The sequence below is a fragment of the Armigeres subalbatus genome, chromosome 2 (genome assembly GCF_024139115.2).
Source record: "Armigeres subalbatus isolate Guangzhou_Male chromosome 2, GZ_Asu_2, whole genome shotgun sequence".
Classification (NCBI taxonomy): domain Eukaryota; kingdom Metazoa; phylum Arthropoda; class Insecta; order Diptera; family Culicidae; genus Armigeres; species Armigeres subalbatus.
In genome coordinates, this window is record NC_085140.1 from 117,213,464 (window position 1) to 117,234,850 (window position 21,387).

The following is a 21,387-nucleotide window of genomic DNA, read 5'->3' on the forward strand; positions in this document are numbered from 1 at the left end:
CTTCCCCTCGGACCGCAAGATAACTGTCTACTTCATGGATTCTACCATCTGAATTTTCCATCTTTCCATCCTATTCGTGTCTATGCCTAAACTTCTCCGGTACTACCAATATGCTTTACTTCGGAAAAGTCGGCCTGTTGTGCTGTTCAGCACCACTCCTTCATACTATCGCCGGTGTACCCAGCCTTCACCTTGGAGTGACTGGTGTCTCGGCGACTTTAGCAACTCATTCTTCACAATCTACTCGGCCTCGTGCCAACGGGAATCTAACAGAGCCCCGGCGAAGGAGGTTCTTCCGATTCCGACGCCAACCAGCCGAGTGCTCCCTGTGTTTTTTTTTACAAGGAGAATGCATTTACACACTAACCCAGTACACGTGCATTGTAGTTGCCAAACTACCACACGGAAGTGTACTGGAGTGTCGGACTCGACCATACCGGTAATACCGACTAAACTCCCTTGGCTCCACCATCGTTTCCCCAGGAACTACCTCTCAGTACTACTTCTGGGGATGGCAGTACTAAACGTACTCGCTCGTTCTCGCTCACACAGGCACCCGTCCCGTGCAGAGACTGACTTGGGTGCTCGCTCTATCGCACCCTCAAACACACCCTACATACTCTGTTGCACCTCTGTCATGCCGTGCGGGTCTAACTTGTGTGCCCACCCTTCTCATGCCATGTGGGTCTAACTTGTATGCCCACCCAAACCCTTGATTCATGCTCATACACTCCATGCTTGCACATCGTTAACGCTCCTATGGGTCTGACTTGTGTGCCCACCCTTCTCATGCCGTGCGGGACTAACTTTTGTGCCCACCCTTCTCATGCCGTGCGGGACTAATTCTATGCCCACCTTTATCGTACCATGTGAGACTGCTCACCTCTTTCATTCAGTTCGCGCTGACACATACTACTCGAGTCATTCGACCTAACACTCCCTCTGGCATCCCTTGTGGGACTCTTCGCTTAGGTTCCCACTTCTGACATACCATGTGAGTCTGACTCACCTCATTCATGCCATATGAGACTAGCTCAACACGACTCAACTCATTCCTTTCGTACCATGTGAGACTGACTTGGATGCTCCCCACACTCCTCTGCCACGCCACGGGGTATCAGTAGTCGTAGGAACCAACATTCCTGCGCTACTCCCAGCGCGGCGTGTGCAGTCCATACATACACCTATTCATTCACCCTTCTGCCATGCTTCGAGGTGACGATCTCGGTTGCCACCCGCTGCGCCATTACCTTTGCATGGGCAGACCATTCACACACTTCTTCGCGTTCGGCACTTTCGCTCTAACACCAATCACAAGTTAGTCATGCTTGTCAATTGTTGCTCGGCGCGCCAGATTCTCTGCAAGCTGCAGGCAATCTGAGTGGTTGCAGTCGAGACTGCGTTCCACTTCTCCACCGCTTGACACATCCTTTGGATAAGATTATCCGGAGTTGTGCCCGGCCGCAAACGTCTAGCATTGCTCTTCTTTCGACGTCGAAACGAGGACATACAGTATGTGCTCTGCAGTTTCGTCAACACTTGGGCAGTCAGGGCAGACGAGGACCTCCGCGTACCAAAACCTGTGGTGGTACTGTCGGAAACAGCCAGGAATTGTGTCAGATGGAAGTGAACCATCTCCATGGGGTCTCCCCACCCAGCTTGATATGTTAGGAATCAGCCGGTGGGTCCACCTACCTTTCGAGGAGTTATCCCACTCGCGCTGCCATCTGGCAACCGAAGTCACCCTGGTACGCTCGCGGGCTCCTCTGGTGCCACGTAGGTCAAAACACTCCTCGTCCTCCCGGATGACCAGCCCGACTGGCATCATACTCGCTATCACGCAGGATGCGTCGCGCGATACCGTGCGGTAGGCCGATATCACCCTGAGACACATCAAGCGGTAGGTGCTCTCCAGTTTCTGCAGGTAACTGGTTACCCCCAGTGCTTTTGCCCAGGACGGGCCGCCGTACCTAAGAATAGATGCGGCAACGCCTGCCAGTAGCCTACGTCTACTGGCGCACACCTTGGAGCTGTTGGACATCATCCTCGATAATGCCGCCACAGCAGTCGAAGCCTTCTTGCACGCATATTCGACATGGCTACCGACGGTAAGCTTGTCGTCTATGATGACCCCAAGAATCTTCAGACTCCGCTTTGAAGTGATCGCGACGTCTCCCACGTGTACAACTGCATGTTGTGCCGACTTACGGTTGCTGACGATAACCACCTCCGTCTTATGTTGAGCGAGCTCAAGGCCTCTCGCACTCATCCAGTCCGCCACGGTGCTGATCGCGTGTTCTGCGGTTAGCTCTACTTCGGGGATTGACTCCCCGTAGACCTCTAGGATTACATCGTCAGCAAAGCCGACGATCTTCACACCAGGAGGGAACTATAGCTTCAGAACCCCGTCATACATCAGGTTCCATAGTACCGGGCCCAGGATTGATCCTTGCGGGACTCCTGCGGTAATGGGAACACTTTTCTGACCGGCATCGGTCTCGTATAGCAGCACACGGTTCTGGAAGTAGCATTCCAAGATCCGGTACAGTCCCACCGGCAGGCTAAGCCGGTGTAACGAGAGCGCGATGGCATCCCAGCTTGCGCTGTTGAATGCGTTCTTCACGTCCAGTGTCACCAACGCACAGTATCGAATTCCTCGCCTTTTCCGTTGGATCGCTACCTCTGCAGTCTTGAGGACTGAATTGATAGCGTCCACCGTGGACTTACCCTTCCGAAAACCAAACTGGTTACTCGACAGGCCATCCGTACCCTCTGCATGAGGGGTGAGCCTGTTGAGGATGATACTCTCGAGCAGTTTACCCGTCGTGTCGATCAGGCAAATTTGTCTGTACGCCGATGGGTCACCCGGAGGCTTCCCGGCCTTCGGCAGCAGTACCAACTTCTGCCTTTTCCATCTCTCAGGAAACAACACTCATCCAGGCATCTCTGCATAGCTAGCCTGAACATGTTCGGGTTCGCTATGATCGCTGCCTTAAGTGCACTGTTTGGAACTCCATCGGGGCCTGGAGCTTTGTTCATCGCAAGGGTGTTAGCCACTGCGAGTAACTCTTCGTTCGTCACCAGAGCCACCATTTCGGCCACACTCCCAGCGCCTTGCAGCGCAGGAGGAGGCCAGGGACTTGTGGCTCGGGACGGGATAATCCTCGCCAACCGGTCCGGTCTCTCTCTGTGTGTGTGTGTGTGTGTGTGTGTGTGTGTGTGTGTGTGTGTGTGTGTGTGTGTGTGTGTGTGTGTGTGTGTGTGTGTGTGTGTGTGTGTGTGTGTGTATGTGTGTGTGTGTGTGTGTGCGCAAAACTACTCAAAAAATGTTACTCATTTTTCGGGCACTTATCCTCAACCGATTCGCTCGCAACAAGTTGCATTCGACGCAGAATCCTGTCCCATTGTTTCTTATTTGAAATTGGCCAGATCGGACTATGGGATCGAGAGTTATGGGCAAAAAACAAAATCATACGAAAAATCGCTTAAAAATGTCACTCATTTTTCGGGCACTTATCCTCAACCGATTTGCTCGCAACAAGTTGCATTCGACGCAGAATCCTGTCCCATTGTTTCCTATTTGAAATTGGCCAGATCGGACTATGGGATCGAGAGTTATGGCCAAAATACAAGTTCATACGAAAAAATCGCGTAAAAAATGTAACTCATTTTTCGGGCACTTATTCTTAACCGATTTGCTCACAACAAATTGCATTCGACGCAAAATCCTTTCCCATTGTTTCCTATTGAAAATTGGACAGGTCGGACGATCCCATGGGATCGAGAGTTATGACCAAAATACCTTTTTGCCTTTCTCGTATACTAAGTATACGGTAAAGGCTATATGATCGCTCCAAAAACAAACTTTTTATAGAAGGCCCGGAGACCCATAGTGTTATATACCAATCGACTCAGTTCGACGAATCGAGGTGATGTCTGTGTGTGTGTGTGTGCGTGTGTTTTTTTTTCTTCCTAAACAATGGAGGGGGAATCTGCTCAACAGACATCCTGGGTTGACCAGGAAGTGCGGGGTTAGGGATCACCGAGGGAGGCAGGACTACATACCCGACCCGCTAAACCGTTTCCATTGCCACCAAGCCCATAGTCCCTTCGGTACAACCAGAAAGTAATGCTTCAAAGGGGGGCCAGTGTGCAACGCACCCTCGAGGTTAGCTGCGTGTCCTTGCAGCACCGAACATCGTAACTCGCTTTTTTTAGAAGAACACCATGGTATCGTGCCAGCGCGTTGCCGGCTTTCCAGGTGGCCTTACCAAGCCCTATGTCCTCGGAAGGTGGGAAGGGTCGACTTCGCGCCTGCTTCCCTCTGCACGACTGGTATCAAGAATGATGATGCCGCGTGCACCCCAAATTGACAGAGCACACAGAGGGACTTGCCGACGCGGCGCCTACGCCTGCCCCAGCCTTGACGAGGACCCCTTTCCGTCCTCGGGCTTGGAACCCGCCCGGTTGACCGACGCCGCGGAAGCGACGATACCATGTTGTTCTTCGCGCGGCCACTTGTTCGATAAAAGGATCGAGTTCGACCACAGAGCATGACCACCGGTATGACCCATGAAGCCGACTCCGATCCCTTGGACCACCTCTTATTTGCGCCTGAACTAGCCATCCTTGAGTCCACGCGCCACCTTCTGTGTAGCTCCGAGACGATTTGGGCGATAGCCGATAAAACGGCGTTCCAGCCAACTTCATCTTTACACATCCTCCGAACTAGGTTGTCCGGGGTAGTGTCCAGACCACATGTGGCAAGCATGTGGTCACGCATTGCGCGAAAACGTGAGCACACGAACAACACGTGTTCCGCCGTTTCCTCTAAACATGCGCACACCAAACACTCGGGCGAGGCCGAGCAAGCCAGCTGCGTTACCTGCACTTTGATTTTGCAGCACGCTTAAACGCCGGGCACATCGAACCCCCCATGAGGTGCTTGCTGTTCACAGCTTTGCTGGAACAAATCAAACAATTGGGAGGGTTCGTGCAGCATTGTGCCTTATGTCCCTCCAATTCGCAGCGTCGGCAGAGATTGCTTCTGTCAGGGCCTTTGCAGTCCCATTGCTTGCGCCCCGGTTCCAGGCACTTGAAGCAAACTTCGGGTTGCTCGTATATGCGCACAGGGCATACCGACCATCCCACCTTGACGCTCCCTAACTTGACTACCTTGGAGGCGTCCGCTGCAGATAGCCGAACCAATGATACCTGCGTCCCTGCCGGACCTTTCCGTAGCCGAACGGCGAGACTCCCCGCTTCAGCTCGAGTATCAACTCGCCCATCCGGGTACGTCTTGTTCGACGTACGTCGGCGCCGAGTTCACCGAGCTTGACGTTACTCCTCATCGCCTTCAAAACATCCGAGTACTTAGCCTCGTCCACCGTGATGACTAGGGCATCGCCCCTGGAGCGATTGGCGCCTACCCTAGACTTCCTGCTACCCTCATTCGCCTGGGCCTTGTTTTCGGCCCTTGACGTCTTCGGTTTCCTCTTGTTCTTGACCAGGGTCCAGGAGGCGTCATCCCCCTCTATTTCCCTGGTATGGTGCGGCTGAGAACTTTCAGCCTGCCGTAACCCCTTACCACCGTCTTTCCTGAGTGGACGGACCTTTCCAGGTCCTTCCTCCCCCGGAGGTACCTGACCGGGGTTCAGCTTGCCAGCCCCATTACCCTTGTTCGGGGTAGTAAACCTCCGCGTTTTGGAGCGGCCCCCAGGGAGATCATCCCCTGGAGACTGTCTCCCCCGTTTTTGTGTCTGCTCCGTTGGAGCAGTCACCCCCGACGTACCCGCAAATACTTGAGCCTCAGTCTGGGTAGACTTTGGCACCACCGTCTTCGCTGGCACGCCTTCGGTCGATTCGACCTTGCCCGAGTCCGCGAATCCTTGGGCCTCAGTCTGGGTAGACCTCGACTCCACCGATTTCACGGGTTTACACTTGGCTGTCCCGACCGCCCTCCTTAGTCGTGCGGAAAGACGCGCGGCTACAAAGCAAGGCCATGCTGAGGGTGGCTGGGTTCGATTCCCGGTGCCGGTCTAGGCAATTTTCGGATTGGAAATTGTCTCGACTTCCCTGGGCATAAAAGTATCATCGTGTTAGCCTCATGATATACGAATGCAAAAATGGTAACTTGGCTTAGAAACCTCGCAGTTAATAACTGTGGAAGTGCTTAATGAACACTAAGCTGCGAGGCGGCTCTGTCCCAGTGTGGGGACGTAATGCCAATAAGAAGAAGAAGAAGAAGTCCCGACCGCCCTCTCCAGCTTGGCGTCCAGCATCGACTTTCGAAGTTTCTGCAAGCTCCTCTTGAGGTCCCAAGTAGCACACGCAACATCTTCCTAAAAGCACCTCGTTTCTATTCAGTTTCATTGAAGGCATTGGAAAAACATCAAAGCACGAAAAAGTTGCATCAAGATGTCAAAAACGTTCGAATTGTGATCAATGTTTCATTAAAATTGCAATGCAGTACGTGTTTGACATTTGGAAACAAACAAACAAAGAATACTGCACTTCATGTTGCAAACACGAAACGAAATCATTAAGTTGCATTTTTTCTACCATGTAACTTCAATGCGTCTTTCAAAATTTAATTGTTTGTTTAAATTAAGTTGCAGATAAGTTGAATGTGTCTTCATGTTTAATTTAGCATCGTTCAACGTTTTGACAACTCACATTTTATTCCTGTGATGGTGCAATCAAGTAACAGGAAACCCGAGTACAAAACTTCGTAATCGTATGGTTTTTATTGTGAGTCAACATGCAGTCCCTTCGAAGTGTTGAATGGTGCTGTGGTAGAGTGAAGGACTATCAATCACAAGATCCATAAATCGAATCCAGTTTTATATTTTTATTTTATTTTTTCCGCTGTAGTATTTTGCAACATTATTGCAATTTTACTGTAATCGAAGGATGTTTCCGTAGGCTCCACCTCTTGCGCTTTTTAGATTGCAAGAGAGTTATATTTGATGGCACATACGCAAAGATTGTTTCTTTCCGAATAGTTGCAACACAGTGAAATGTTCAGTAGTGAAACAAGTTGTGCTGCTTGGGGTCCTTGCTGATATTATGCTTCGATGACGCAAAGTCGATGATGGCGTCCAGCTGTTCCGTCGCCACCTCGAAGGCCGAAAGCCCATCGCGTTTGCGGTTCATCGCCTCCACAAGCCATGGGCCGTCAATAACCCCTACCGGCGTTTTTATAGACGAGAGGAAGGTTGAGTGACCCACGCTGGCGCTGCGCACTGAGCTGCCGACTATTGCCTCTGGCCTCCTAGGCGGACACCTGAACAACCCACCTCTTGCGAAGGGGTTGTCGCCTACACTACTACCACTAATTGAAGAATTGACTTGGTTTTCCATTTTGGTCCCACGAGTTGCTCGGGAAAAGAGGTCCACCACGCCAGAGCCCAGCATGACGCGGTAAGGGACAATTACTGTAGAGGGTGCCCAGGTACCCCACAGGCTCCGTTAAAGGCCTAGCTTATTATTTCACCCCCCTGGCCATGCATCCCCTCGGCACGGGTCGCTTGACGCCTTGGGATTAGGGGTTAGGGACGATGGTCCCGGTCTAACTCGCAGTGGCCATGGGGAGGGGTCGTCAAGCCCTTGGACAAAGTCCCTGCTGCCCCGTGTGTGTGTGTGTGTGTGTGTGTGTGTGTGTGTGTGTGTGTGTGTGTGTGTGTGTGTGTGTGTGTGTGTGTGTGTGTGTGTGTGTGTGTGTGTGTGTGTGTGTGTGTGTGTGTGTGTGTGTGTGTGTGTGTGTGTGTGTGTGTGTGTGTGTGTGTGTGTGTGTGTGTGTGTGTGTGTATGTGCGTGTGTGTGCGCAAAACTAAGCAAAATGTCACTCATGTTTCGGCACTTATCCTCAACCGATTTGCTTGCAACAAGTTGCATTCGACGCAGAATCCTGTCCCATTGTTTCCTATTTGAAATTGGCCAGATCGAACTATGGGATCGAAAGTTATGGCCAAAATACAAATTCATACGAAAAAATCGCGTAAAAATGTCACTCATTTTTCGGGCACTTATCCTCAACCGATTTGCTCGCAACAAGTTGCATTCGACGCAGAATCCTGTCCCGTTGTTTCCTATTGAAAATTGGCCATATCGGACTATGGGCTTAGATGTTATGGTCAAATTACTATTTATTGTGAAAAAGAGTTCAAAAAAGTCTAGCTCACTTTCTTAGCACTTACCCAGTTAACATTTTGATATGTATATCCATTAATATAGGTGATCACATACGAGCAAACTTATTTGTATATAATGCACGGAATCGCCATATACCTACTAAAGTGGAGGCCATATACAAACTGAATAACGAGTTTCACGAGTTTCTGTAAGCATTATTACGATCCAGTGAAAATAGTAAAAAATAAATGTAAACAACACTGTCTCGAACATTTGACCACTAGATCTAAAGGCAGATACTCTACCCTTGCACTACTCAGTAACTCTTGAAAAGCAGTAGAATTTTGACAATTATAAACATAAAATAGGTATACGATATATATTACATTGATACGATTTGAGTACCTTTGCTGTTGTACGTACAAATGTGGCTTGAATCGTATATGGACACAGCTTTTGATTATACTGATAATGCTCATACATAATAACGACTTTGCACTCATATAAACGATAACGAAATGTCAACATCAGTAGTGTTTCACATCTCCGTGTTTACACCCGACGCATTTCAATTTGTTGTATTTTAGTTGTTTTAATCATTGTTGGGGAGTGATATTTAACAGTAAAATCGCACAGCAGTGGAACTCAGCATTCAAGAACATCGGATAGATTGAAGTAGGTAAGTGAAAATGGAAATAATTTCGTCAGTAATGTGCAGTGCAGTGGTCTTTGATAACCGTAAAAAAGTAACAAAGTTTATACGTACAACGCATTTCTATTTACGATTTGCATGACAACATGCGTATGTATAAACGATATTTGCGATTCAATCAGATTACACTGATATTGTTTATATCGATTTACGACTTCTTTGAAAACAATCGTAAATATTCCATTCCCAGTTATTAAAAACGACAGTAATCATGTTTTGACCATCTTTATAAGTAGTCATATATGAGTGTGATATAAAATAGCAATATATGCGATTGAATTTCTCTTTTCATATACGATCTGAGGTTGACTGGGTAGACTTCATCTATTCCCCTAGCAACACAATTTCAACAAATCTGGTTACAGTAACCATATTGTGACTGAATCCGGTCATATATATGTTACTGTGATTGATATTCAATATGTGTGCTTCTCAGGTTGCTCGCAACAGATTGCATTCGACGCAGAATCTTGTCCTATTGTTACCTATAGAAACTTGGCCGGATCGTACAATTGGGTCAAAAGTTATGGCGAAAATACTAATTTTAAAACTACTAAATAAAATGCCATTTTTTGCTCTTATGCTCATCCGATTTGTTTGCAACAAATTGCGTTTGGCGAGAATTTTGTTTATGCATATAAACAAATATGAAAAATAATCCATATATTGGTGTTATTTGAGATTTTTCCAAACCTTTTGAACGAACGAGAAAGGCACCATCACCGCTAGGTGGATTAATCTGGGTTTTTATAAAAAGGCATTATCAATTTCTTTCGTCTACATACCGCGAAGTGTCTTTCGGAAAAAAAAAAGGTGTATTCCGCGAAATATGTTTCGGAGATTAGATTAGATTCCGCGGAATGTCGTACCGCGAAAAAAAAACTCCGCGAAATGTTTTTCGGTGAAATACTATACAACCAGATTGAAGGGACTGGGCAAACCATCGACATCTCTCCATATGTCGAGATTGAGATATAGAACACTGAGATATAGAGAGTCGACTGTATCTAAAATTATTATTTCCGAAGTATGCGTTCTGAGGATTGGGCATGAGCATGAGCTTGAGCATGATACTGCTCACGGTTGCTACTCAGTTATTGCCAGGTCAGCTGTAATTTCAAGGAGAACCATCAGATGAAGTCATCATCTTCTTCATCTTCAAAGAACTGGTGACCCAAAAATATTCGAATTCGAACAGTATTGCATCCGAAATCCGTACAGAAATTTATTAGAAATTAGAAAAAAACAGTTCAATCAAAGGTAATTGCCTATTTCCGGGGATTAAACCACCCGACTTGGACGTTAATTTACAATGTTATGAAAACTCATATGTGAATATGTACGTTATGTGGAAGATATTGATTTGGAAAATGTATTGGAGGTAACCACTTTCCCTTCGATGGGACTCGAACCCATGACCCTACAGTACGCTAGACTGGTGCTTTAACCAACTAAGCTACGAAGGACCTGCGTCGGCCTTCGCAACCTAGCGGCTACTGAACGAGCTCGAGATTCCCAAATTGGACGCGAGTGATTTTGACAGAAAAAAACATTTAGAATTCGAACAGAAGTATATTCGGAATTCAAAAACAATTTCATTCGCAATGCGTAAGGAATTCCATTCGGAATCCGAACCGGATTCCATTCCGATTTCAAAAAAATTCTATTCGAATTTCGAAATTCGGACATAAATCCATACGAAAATTGAATAGAATCCCATTCAAGTCCAGTTCAAACCAGCTGTTTTTCTATATTGTCGCCCGGAGAATCACCATCAAAAATAATCACAACGTAGGGTCGTCCCACCCTGGACGAAATAAGGTGTATTCCGCGAAATATGTTTCGGAGATTAGATCAGATTCCACGGAATGTCATACCACGAAAAAAAACTCCGCGAAATGTTTTTCGGTGAAATAGTATACAACCAGATTGAAGGGACTGGGCAAACCATCGACATCTCTCCATATGTCGAGATTGAGATATAGAGAGTCGACTGTATCTAAAATTATTATTTCCGAAGTATGCGTTCTGAGGATTGGCAAAAAACTAACACCCATTTAAAATCCGGAATAACTCCGGATCCAAGTTGCCAATGCTGGAAATCCATAAATGTCCAAAAACTTGAATAAATTCCACTTCTTTTGGTGAAAGTGAAAGAAAATGTTAAAAGACAAAAAAATTACAACGAAAAGGATTTTAATTTTCGTTTTTAAAAGGGGGTTGGTAACAGAAGGGTTCATGATGATTGAGATGTCAAGAAGTGCAAAGAAAAAAGTTTGAAATGAGGAGTGAGAAGCGAGACGTCACACTTCTAACTTTTTCCTGTGAAAAGTTATTTTTTTATTATTTCGGCCATTTGACATGTTCGGCCAAACGTCATTTTCCACCATATAATTTGTTCGGCTGTTGCCAAATGACGTTTTTTGCCAAACCTTTGCTTTTTTTACCCAACGTCATTTCCGAACATTTCCGTCAATCACTCCACTGCCGTAATCTGAAAATGTGACGTATACGCCATTTTCCAAAAATGGTGTTAACGAGTACTACTCATCGAGCTCTTTAACAGAAAAATGGAAAACATGCATGTTGTAAAATGGCTGTTAAGGTCACTTTTCCAGATTACGGCAGTCCAGCCGTATGTTCCTTTTGGACATTTGTCGCTTTTGCATAAACCGGTTTTTGGGCCAAATAGAATTCGACTTAATGGCTTTCGCCGTGTTATTTCGCCTAGCGGCATTTGGCCGAATGGTTTTCGGCTGAATGAGTTTCGACCAAACGATCGTACGGAGTAGCGATTAGAGATGAAAAAATACCACTAAGGTATCGATACTTCTACTTTAAAGTAGTATCGTATAAAAGTATCGATACCACTGAATATCGAATCAAAAGTATCGATACCTACTCGTAATATATGAGAACTCATATAATTAAAGTTAATTTCAAATAAAGTTATTTTGTCTCTGACAAGTAGTTATCTTTTATTTATGTTGGAGGAAACACTAAATTTTCCAAGCATTCACCATTACTATTTGTTCGTCGATACAATAATTCACTTATCTCGAGAGCAGTGTTGGTAGAATCACGCTCAAATCTCTATTCTTCGAGGCCTCATGCACGAGCTAACTCGATTTGCGATTCTGCAGGAAGAGCATCGGGCTTGAGTTTTACACGCAGAATCGCATCGTTTCGCTTATTTGCCGGAAAATGATTTCGCTCTAAAAAAAACGTCAAAACCCATTCAAAGTGTGTTTACGTATGGATTTATTATCCATTATTCTAAGTGGAGAAATTTAATTCGATGCATTCAATAAAAAAATACTCGTAAAAATCGCGCAATGATGCAAACCGGGAGTCGAATCATAAACGATTCTCTGTTCCATGAGTCCGGTGAGATTTGACTCGTGCTTGATTTGAATCGTGTATGAGATTCGGGAATTTGAGTATTTTCCAACACTGCTCAAGAGTATATAAAAAGCTGTTCAAAAAATGCAAAACAAATACGATGCGGATTTCTCTCTTCACATTTTCGTTCTTCTTTTTTTAAATAATTCATGCGAAATCTATAAAGTACAATTTAATTCAGTAGCACAAAGAAGCGGCAAAAAATAAATAATTAGCAGGGTTAAAAAAACTCAAACTCTTGAATCTCAGACAATGAACGAATCAAATCAAGCGCGAATCAAATCCTATCAGACTCATGGCTTATAGAATCATTCTTGATTCGACTTGCGATTTGCATCGTTGCATAATTTTAATTGTTATTCATTGCTTGATTCATTGAATCAACTTACTTTGCTTAAAACAATTTATAATAAATCCACATATAAACTAGACCTGTGAACATAGACTTTTTCAGCTAGAACAGAAGCTTATTAAAACTGATTTTTTTGTTGGGGAATTACTAGATTTCTTGTTGTTTGACTTATTGGAAGAACTTCCAGAGAAATTAGTAACTTCCGATGGGATTTCCGGAGCAACTTAAGCAGGAATTTTTGGATGGACTTTCGGAGGAATTCCTGGAGGAATTTACGGAGGAATTTATGGAAGAATTTAGGAGAATTTCTAATGCAAGAAATAAGCTCAAGCCGACCCACGCACAATGACGGAAACCCGGACAAAACCTCAAAAAAATTGTTTGTTTCGTGAAACACGTATTTTTTAAATTTCACACATATATTAAGTGAACTGACTCCAAAATTTGATGATTGTAGCTTGTAAATTTAATTTTTGATGGCTTGTTGAAGTTAATACTGTAAAGCATCTCCCGAACAAATTTGTATGGAAAAAGAAAATTTGACTAAAGTTTTTTCGGAAACGATTCGAAACGATCTGGTATCACGTAGGCTTGGCATTTACTCGCACAATGAGCTCAATGAGCAAAAAAAAAGTTCATCAAAAATGAGCAACAAAACATCGCGGACATGATCAAAACATAGAAAAAAGATGCTCTTCGTTGTGGGAAAAATGAGGAGCGGCTCTCTTTGAGAGAAACCGTTTGTCTCAACGTGTCTCTTTGAGGAGCATCATTTTTGTTGTTCTTTCCAACTGAACGTACAAAGGAATGAAAGCACACATCGGTCATACCATCGCTACCAGCACAACAGCCTCGCACATTCGTACCTTTATGCATGAAAATAGAAACCGTGTATAGCATCCATGAACGGGTAGAAAAGAACACCATTCTATGTTTACAATAATTATTTATTGCTTCTAAACAACAGGCAGCTTGATGTAGCCAATTCTACATTTATCTGGTTAGCAATTGCAATTTGAAATAAAAAGAGATTATTGACGAAATTATCTTATACAGTCACTCTCAAAATTGAGCGTACAGCATGGATTAGATGAATATATTCGAAAATTCCAAAGGAAATTTAATTGTTGGCTCGGTTGTTTTTAATGCATTTCAATATTCATCCCTTCCTTCAATGTATGCGTACATAAAATGGTTGAATTTTTTTCTCTAAAGTTCATTTATTTGAAAATAATCTCAAAATACGCCTATTAGATGTGACAAAATTGAGCGTACAGCTAATGTTTTTCTATAAAATTTCGTATTATAAACAAGATTAATGTATTTTAATATTGTTTTTTCATGATTATATTTATAATAATATCATCCGCTACTTAAACATTCAATGTTTTGACATTAAACCATGTTTTAATCAAAATGGCGAACAAGTAAGATGTTTAAACTATGCTATTTAACAATTCAATGCTGCTGGGCAAAATAGATGCTTTAAGATATGGATTTCACCGGGATCGTGTCTTATAAATAATAGATAATCGAAATCGAGCGAGACATACGATAAATTTTTGAAAATTCAGTCAGTAAATGATGAAATCATATGTAAACATACAAAGAAAACGACAAATGTTGGAAACGGCATATTTCAAATTTAGTATAACTTTGTTTAAAAGTTGATTTATAGGTAGCTTATAAGCTCAGGACACTCATTAATAATAATATTAATAAAAGAGCAGCACACGGATACATTATAAGATGTCATTTTATATTTGAAGACTCAGTCACCGTAGAATCAAATTTGGTTGAATCATTTAAATTCACCAAGATATCATTAAATAAGCTGCCGAACTCTTAAAAAGTTTATTTTTACTCGCCACATGGAAATCATCCAATTGTATCCCTTATGGTAACAGACCGTGGAGTTCAATCCAAATTTAATTATGAAATTACGATTTTAAGCTATCTTTTCAATATTCAATCAGAAGTGCTCTACGGGATTGAAAAGCTGTTTTTATGTTCGGTACCTTAACATGCACCTTGTACTTTTAGAATTTGACTGTGAATGATTGGATTCAATAATATTACTCTTAATGATAGACCTGAGACAATAATCGAGCTTTAAAACAAATTTTAGTTAAAGACATACTAAATTTGAACTATGTCATTCCTAACATTTGTCGTTTTCTTTGTATGTTTACATCTGTTTTCATCATTTACCGACTGAATTTTGACAAATTAATCGTATGTCTCGCTCGATTTCGATTATCTATCATATATAAGATACGATGCGTGTGAAACATTTATTGATTTTGAATTTATTTTGCCCACAGGCATTGAATTGTTCAATAGCAATGTTCTTACCTCTCACTTGTTCGCCATTTTGACCAAAACATGGTTTAATTTCAAAACATTGAATGTTTAAGTAGCGGATGTTTATTATTATAAATATAATCATGAAAAAACTATATTAAAATACATTAATCGTGCTTATAATAAGAAATTTTATAGAAAAAAAATCGCTGTACGCTCAATTTTGTCACATCCAATAGGCGTATTTTGAGATTATTTTCAAATAAATGAACTTTAGAGAAAAAAATTCAACCATTTTATGTACGCATACATTGAAGGAAGGGAAGAATATTGAATTGCATTAAAAACATCCGAGCTAACCATTTAATTTCCTTTGAAATTTTCGAATGTAGTCAACTAATCCATACTGTACGCTCAATTTTGAGAGTGACTGTACCTAGTAGGCGAACCTGCCCGATCTCGCTCGGGTTTTATTTGTGATATGGTCGGGGTTCAGAGAAATCACACCAAGCGCCATCGATAAATTACCGATTTTTCTGCTCAAACTTTCGTTTAGCAGATTTAATTGATCGTAAATCGTTTGAATATCCCTCAACCCCATAACTGAGGATGTCCTTCTGCAAGTGTATGCTTAAATTGATATGAAACTATTTCCGTTGTCCTTGTACGAACAAAATATCACAAGTCAGTCGAAAAGCCGCTTAGTGTGGTTTGGCTGAACCCCGACCACGGCATACAAAAAACAAGGCAGGCTCATCACGTATGTAAACAATCAGTTTGAATGTAAACATGTGACGTCTAAACTTAATTTCGTTCAGTTGCTTTATCAATTTTCATATTATGGATAATTTTTTCATGTTTTTTTGTTACAGTAAATGTTTTCAAAATATTCAGAATTATTCTGAAAGACTGAATGGATGTTTGAAAAGAAATAAATAATTAAAGAAGGTATTCTTTTTAACCAACTAATCTACGAAGGTTCTTCGTAGCTTAGTTGGTTAAAAGCACCAATTTAGCGTACTGAGGGTCGTGGGTTTGAGTCCCATCGAAGGAAAATGGTTACCTCCAATACATTTTTCAAATCAAAATCTTCCACATAATGTACATATTCACATTTGAGTTTTCAAAACATTGTAAATAAATGTCCATGTCGAGTGGCCAATACCTGAAAAATGGGCAATTAGTTTCGATTGGACAGATTTAATTGATCACAAATCGTATCGGATATCCCTAAACTCCTGAACTGAGGATATCTTGCAACAGCTATTCGTATGAATTGCTTCCGTTTTTCTTTTACGAACAAAATATCTTACTTACTTGATACTTGATGGGCTACAGATCTTCGATGAACCTACGCCGAATGGAGTATCCTTCTCCACTGGACTCGATCCTGGGCCAATCGCTTCCAGTCGCCCTGAACATTGAGCGCCCTCAGGTCCTCTTCAACTGCAAAAAGCCATCGTGTACGCGGCCTTCCACGAAGCATGTAGCCTCTTCCGGGTTCTCTACTAAATATTATCTTCGCTTGACGTTCTTCCGGCATACGAACAACGTGACCAGCACACCGTAGTCTGCCGTGTTGTATAAGCTTAATAATATCCAGCCCTTTATACACCTGGTACAATTCGTGATTCATGCGACGCCGCCAGATACCGTTCTCCTGTTTACCGCCGAGTATTGTCCACAGCACCTTACGCTCAAACACTCCGAGAGCTCTCCGATCAGCGTCCTTTAACGTCCATGTCTCATGGCCGCATAAAGCCACCGGAAGAATCAGAGTAGTATACAGCGCGAGTTTTGTTTTCGTTTGCAGACTACGGGACTTAAGCTGGTTACGAAGTCCGTAATAAGCCCTATTTGCAGCTGCAATACGCCTTTTCACCTCGCGGGTAATATCATTATCGCACGTCACTAATGTTCCAAGATACACAAATTCTTCTACCACTTCAAATTTTTCACCATCCAGCACTATTTCGCTACCACCACCACTAATGAACCCACGTTGATTGCCAGCGACCATGTACTTCGTTTTGCTGTCTCCCTCTTAAAAGGCGCAAAAGCCTCTTCCACGGCACGGCGATCAATTCCGATAATATCGATATCGTCCGCAAATCCCAGGAGCATATGCGATTTTGTGATAATGGTACCGCTTCTTTGCACACCAGCTCTCCTAATCGCTCCCTCGAGCGCTATATTGAACAGTAGGTTCGAGAGTGCATCACCCTGCTTCAATCCATCTAAGGTAACAAATGACGTCGATATTTCATCCGCAACCCTTACACTTGATTTCGATCCGTCCAACGTTATACGAATCAGCCGTATCAGTTTCGCCGGAAAACCATGTTCAAGCATAATTTGCCATAATTCATTCCGTTTCACTGAGTCGTACGTCGCCTTGAAATCAATAAACAGATGATGTGTCTGCAAGTTGTACTCCCGGAATTTATCAAGGATTTGTCTCAGGGTAAACATTTGATCCGTCGTTGATCGGCCCTCACGAAAACCTGCTTGGTATTCGCCGACGAAGGACTCTTCAAGCGGTCTCAATCTGTTGAACAGAATACGGGACATAATTTTGTACGCCGAATTAAGGAGGGTTATTCCTCGGTAATTGGCGCACTCCAGTCTGTGCCCTTTCTTAAAGAGAGGGCAAATGAGGCCGTCCAACCAACTAGCAGGCATTATCTCGTCTTCCCATATTTTCGACATAATATGGTGCAGAACTTCATAAAGCTGCTCACTGCCATGCTTGAGAAGTTCAGCCGGGAGCTGGTCCTTCCCCGCAGCCTTATTGTTTTTCAGCTCTTTGACAGCTTTTTCAACCTCATCTAGTGTAGGTGACTCCACAGCTTGTCCATCGTCGCTAATATTTATTCTGTTCACCGATGCACCGTCACTTCCTCCATTCAACAAAGTCTCAAAGTGTTGCTTCCACCTGGCAGCCACTTCAGTTTTATCTGTCAGCAAATTCCCTTGTTGGTCGTTGCACATGACGGGAGATGGCGCTGTCTTTCTCCGCATGCCATTGACTGACTCATAAAACCTCCGCATATCGTTCTGCTCCATTTTTTCCTGCGCCTCACTGATAACTTGTTCTTCGTACTCTTTTTTTCTTGCGGTGGGTTCGTTTTTCGGCTGCTCTTGCTTTTTCTTTTTCGATCTCTATTCGATCGGGTACCCGACACCAACATCCGGCTTCTGGCAACGTTCTTCTCGTCTGTCACTCTCTGACACTCCACTTCGAACCAACCCGTCCTGGGTCGCCTCTGTGCAGTGCCTACCACTTCTCGTGCTGTTTTGCTCACCGCTCCATGGATCGACTCCCATAGATCGTTGATGTTGTCGCTAACGTTGATTGCACTTATCCGTTCGTCGAGCTTCTGGCGGTACTCAGCCGATATCAGAGTCAATGTTCGGACCTCTGAATGTCCGCACATCGATAACATTCGAGAAATGGCGCCCATCCACCAGAACATGGTCTATCTGGTTGCAAGTTTCACCATTTGGGTGTCTCAAGGTGTGCTTTCGGATGTTCTTTCGTGCAAAGTAGGTGCTACTGATGGCCATCCCTCTGGCAGCAGCAAAATTTACTAGCCGTAGGCCGTTGTCATTGATAGCGGAGTGAAGGCTCTCCCTACCGATTATGGGACGGAAAAAGTCCTCTCTACCGACCTGAGCGTTAGCGTCTTCGATAACAATTTTCACGTCATGCTTTGGGCACTCTCCATAGGCTTTATCAAGACATTCATAAAACGTGTCCTTCACGTCGTCGGATTTATCGTTTGTCGGTGCGTAAACGTTGATTAGGCTGTAATTGAAGAATTTGCCCCGTATCCTCAACACACAGATTCGTTCGCTAATGGGTTTCCACCGCATCACTCGCTTCATCTGCTTGCCCATCACTACGAAACCAACTCCATGCTCTGCTTTTTCACCGCCGCTGTGATAGATGTTATACTTGAATGCAGTATTGGTCGTGGGGTCCACGGCTTGGAATTCACATTCTCCAGATCTAGGCCATCGGACTTCTTGAATAGCGGTCACGTTCACTCCAACCTTCTGCAGTTCACGTGCCAGAATGCTCACTCGTCCAGGTACATTTAGGGTCCTAACATTCCAGGTACCGAGTTTCCAATCATAGTCCTTATTTCGTTGCCGGGTCGGTTGCCAAAAATAACGTTCTCTTTTTCTTCTATCTCCATTTTTCGTGGTATTTGAGAGGCTTCAGTAAGCTACCTTACCGGGGTCGCGTTACCTACATCGCGATGATGGGGCTGCCACCTTAGGTATAGCTGACGCGATACAGCATTTCGTTAATCAGCCGCTGGGTACCAGGCAGACGCTGTTTGAGCCGCACCTCCTGGTGAACAGACGCTCGAGGCGTACCTTCTCACTCTAGCTGATGTCAGAAGGACAACAGTGCCCAGGCTGCACTACCAGCTAAGTATACAACCCTTAGCTGGCGGTCTTTTGTCATCGGACGACCCGTGGAAGCGTGAGATAGGGACTTGTGGGGACCAGAGCTCTGTTGGGCGCTCCTTCCTTGATGTCAACCCACCATTTTGCAGCCCAAAACAAAATATCACATGTCATAAAAAACCGCTTGGTGCGGTTTGGCAGAACCCCGAGCATACGATCTTGTTGCTAGATCTGAAAATGTACAAATTCCAGCTACCCATATTCTGAGTTCGTTTAACTCAGATGCATTTCAATGACTCACCCAGATTTCGCCAATAGCTAATAGGAAAATATCTGGTGGGAACTACCCACCAACTGGAACGATTTAGGTTAGCGCGTAGATTGCGCGGGGGCAGGTGTTTATTTATATTATGAGCATCAGAATTTGGTTTCCTGATACACAAACAAACGACTACAGCACCGATATAAAAGTCCAAACGTCAGCGAAAACGTACACATCAGGTGACTATCTAAATACACCCAACCCAATCATGCCTCGTCCTCGTTTACGATGGAGCTCTCAATTCATATGTACAACGTTGTCGGTTGATGATGATTACGGTGGGAACCATCGCCAACCTGTTTTTTATATTTTCAAAAAGTGCAAACATTTCTCACACGAAGCGAACACCCATATATGATATGGAAAAGAAAAACTTGCCGCATCACCAAACTATATAAATGGTTGGTGCAGAACGTGATAATGAAAACTAGGAAAATAGGTTAATGACCCTTTTTTGTGTTTTGCTTTTTTTCGCTTTGCACCATATTCCACCACCATAGCGTAGTGCTTTTCGTTGTCGTACGCTGGGGCAGAATGGCAACAGTTTCAGTTTAAAATCATAGACGTTTTGAGCTTTTGTCATCGTTTTGCCTAGTATTTTTCTTCACTTTCTTGATTGTATTTCACAAATATAATCAATAAGGTCGAAGTGCGTATCTGCCGAAATACAATTAAGTGATTGAAATTTATCGATCAGAACTAACTTGACATATAGACAGTTCCTTGATTTTATCATCGCATTTAACGCATTTTCATCGCAGGTATTTTGAATGCTCAATATTTAACAAAATACATTTCATATTGCTTATAAAGAGAACTGATCCTATGGATTACGTTATTCGTTCCAGCGTGCACATCGGTTGAATGGCTTTCCCACTTCCTCCACAAGTTTCCCAACTCTTGCGATCGATTTTTCGTGTGCTGCGCTGCAGCTACAACTTTTCCCGCATCCGAATTGTAAAACTCGATGCAAACAAGACAGGGAGCCCGGGTCAGGTATCGCCATTCTGTCTGGGAAAGCAACACAGATAGATTCACCCCCCTTCCTCCTCCCCCCATTTGGAAAGTGAACCAATATTGAAACGCGAGCACCCGACCCGCGAGGATGATGTAACGGGGTGGAGTGTGATGTTGATTAAGATTAATGGGATCACTTGGTGGTTGTTGCTCACTGAAACTTTTACCGGTTTTGCTCCAGCTCTGTAGTTCGCCGAAAGTCGTAAATTGTGCAATTCTCACGCTCGTTTGTGAAGTACTTTTCGATGTTGGGCGAATTGCACCATCCTCTCGATGCGGCTCCATTAGGAGATCGGTATTATCCGAAGAGCCACTGTTCGATACATCAAGATTTAGTATCCAGCATGTCCTGCACTCGTGACCGGGCTGTGTTTTGTATTGCAGAGAGGCTATTAATCAGGGGCTCGTTTATTGATACTTAAACTGTTTTGACAGCCACACGTGAAAATGGGGAACTGGTGTTTTCGATAATGCACGATGGGACTTGCATGGTACAGCAATAGTCATATCTTTTCTGACGAATTTTATTATGCAACAACCTTGCATTTATGCATTATGTGATTTGTACTGTGCTGCTAGGTACGAAAAATTCTTTAATGTTCAATAAAAAAAAAATTCCAACCATCACTGCAACTTGAACAGTCCTTTGCATTTGCGCATATTTTAGCTGAGATGGGTAAGTCCCTCTTGAGGACTCATTTTTCCATCCATATATCAAATATAGCT

At 43.7% G+C, this 21,387-nt stretch overlaps 2 protein-coding genes across 5 annotated transcripts in view; both read left to right on the top strand.

The window, feature by feature from the left end:
• The window catches only part of LOC134210707 (uncharacterized), an 869,243-nt gene that overhangs the window by 269,380 nt on the left and 578,476 nt on the right, over window positions 1-21,387 (top strand). The gene's annotated exons all lie outside the window — the stretch shown is intronic.
• The window catches only part of LOC134210711 (uncharacterized), a 140,646-nt gene that overhangs the window by 118,059 nt on the left and 1,200 nt on the right, over window positions 1-21,387 (top strand). The window lies entirely within an intron of this gene.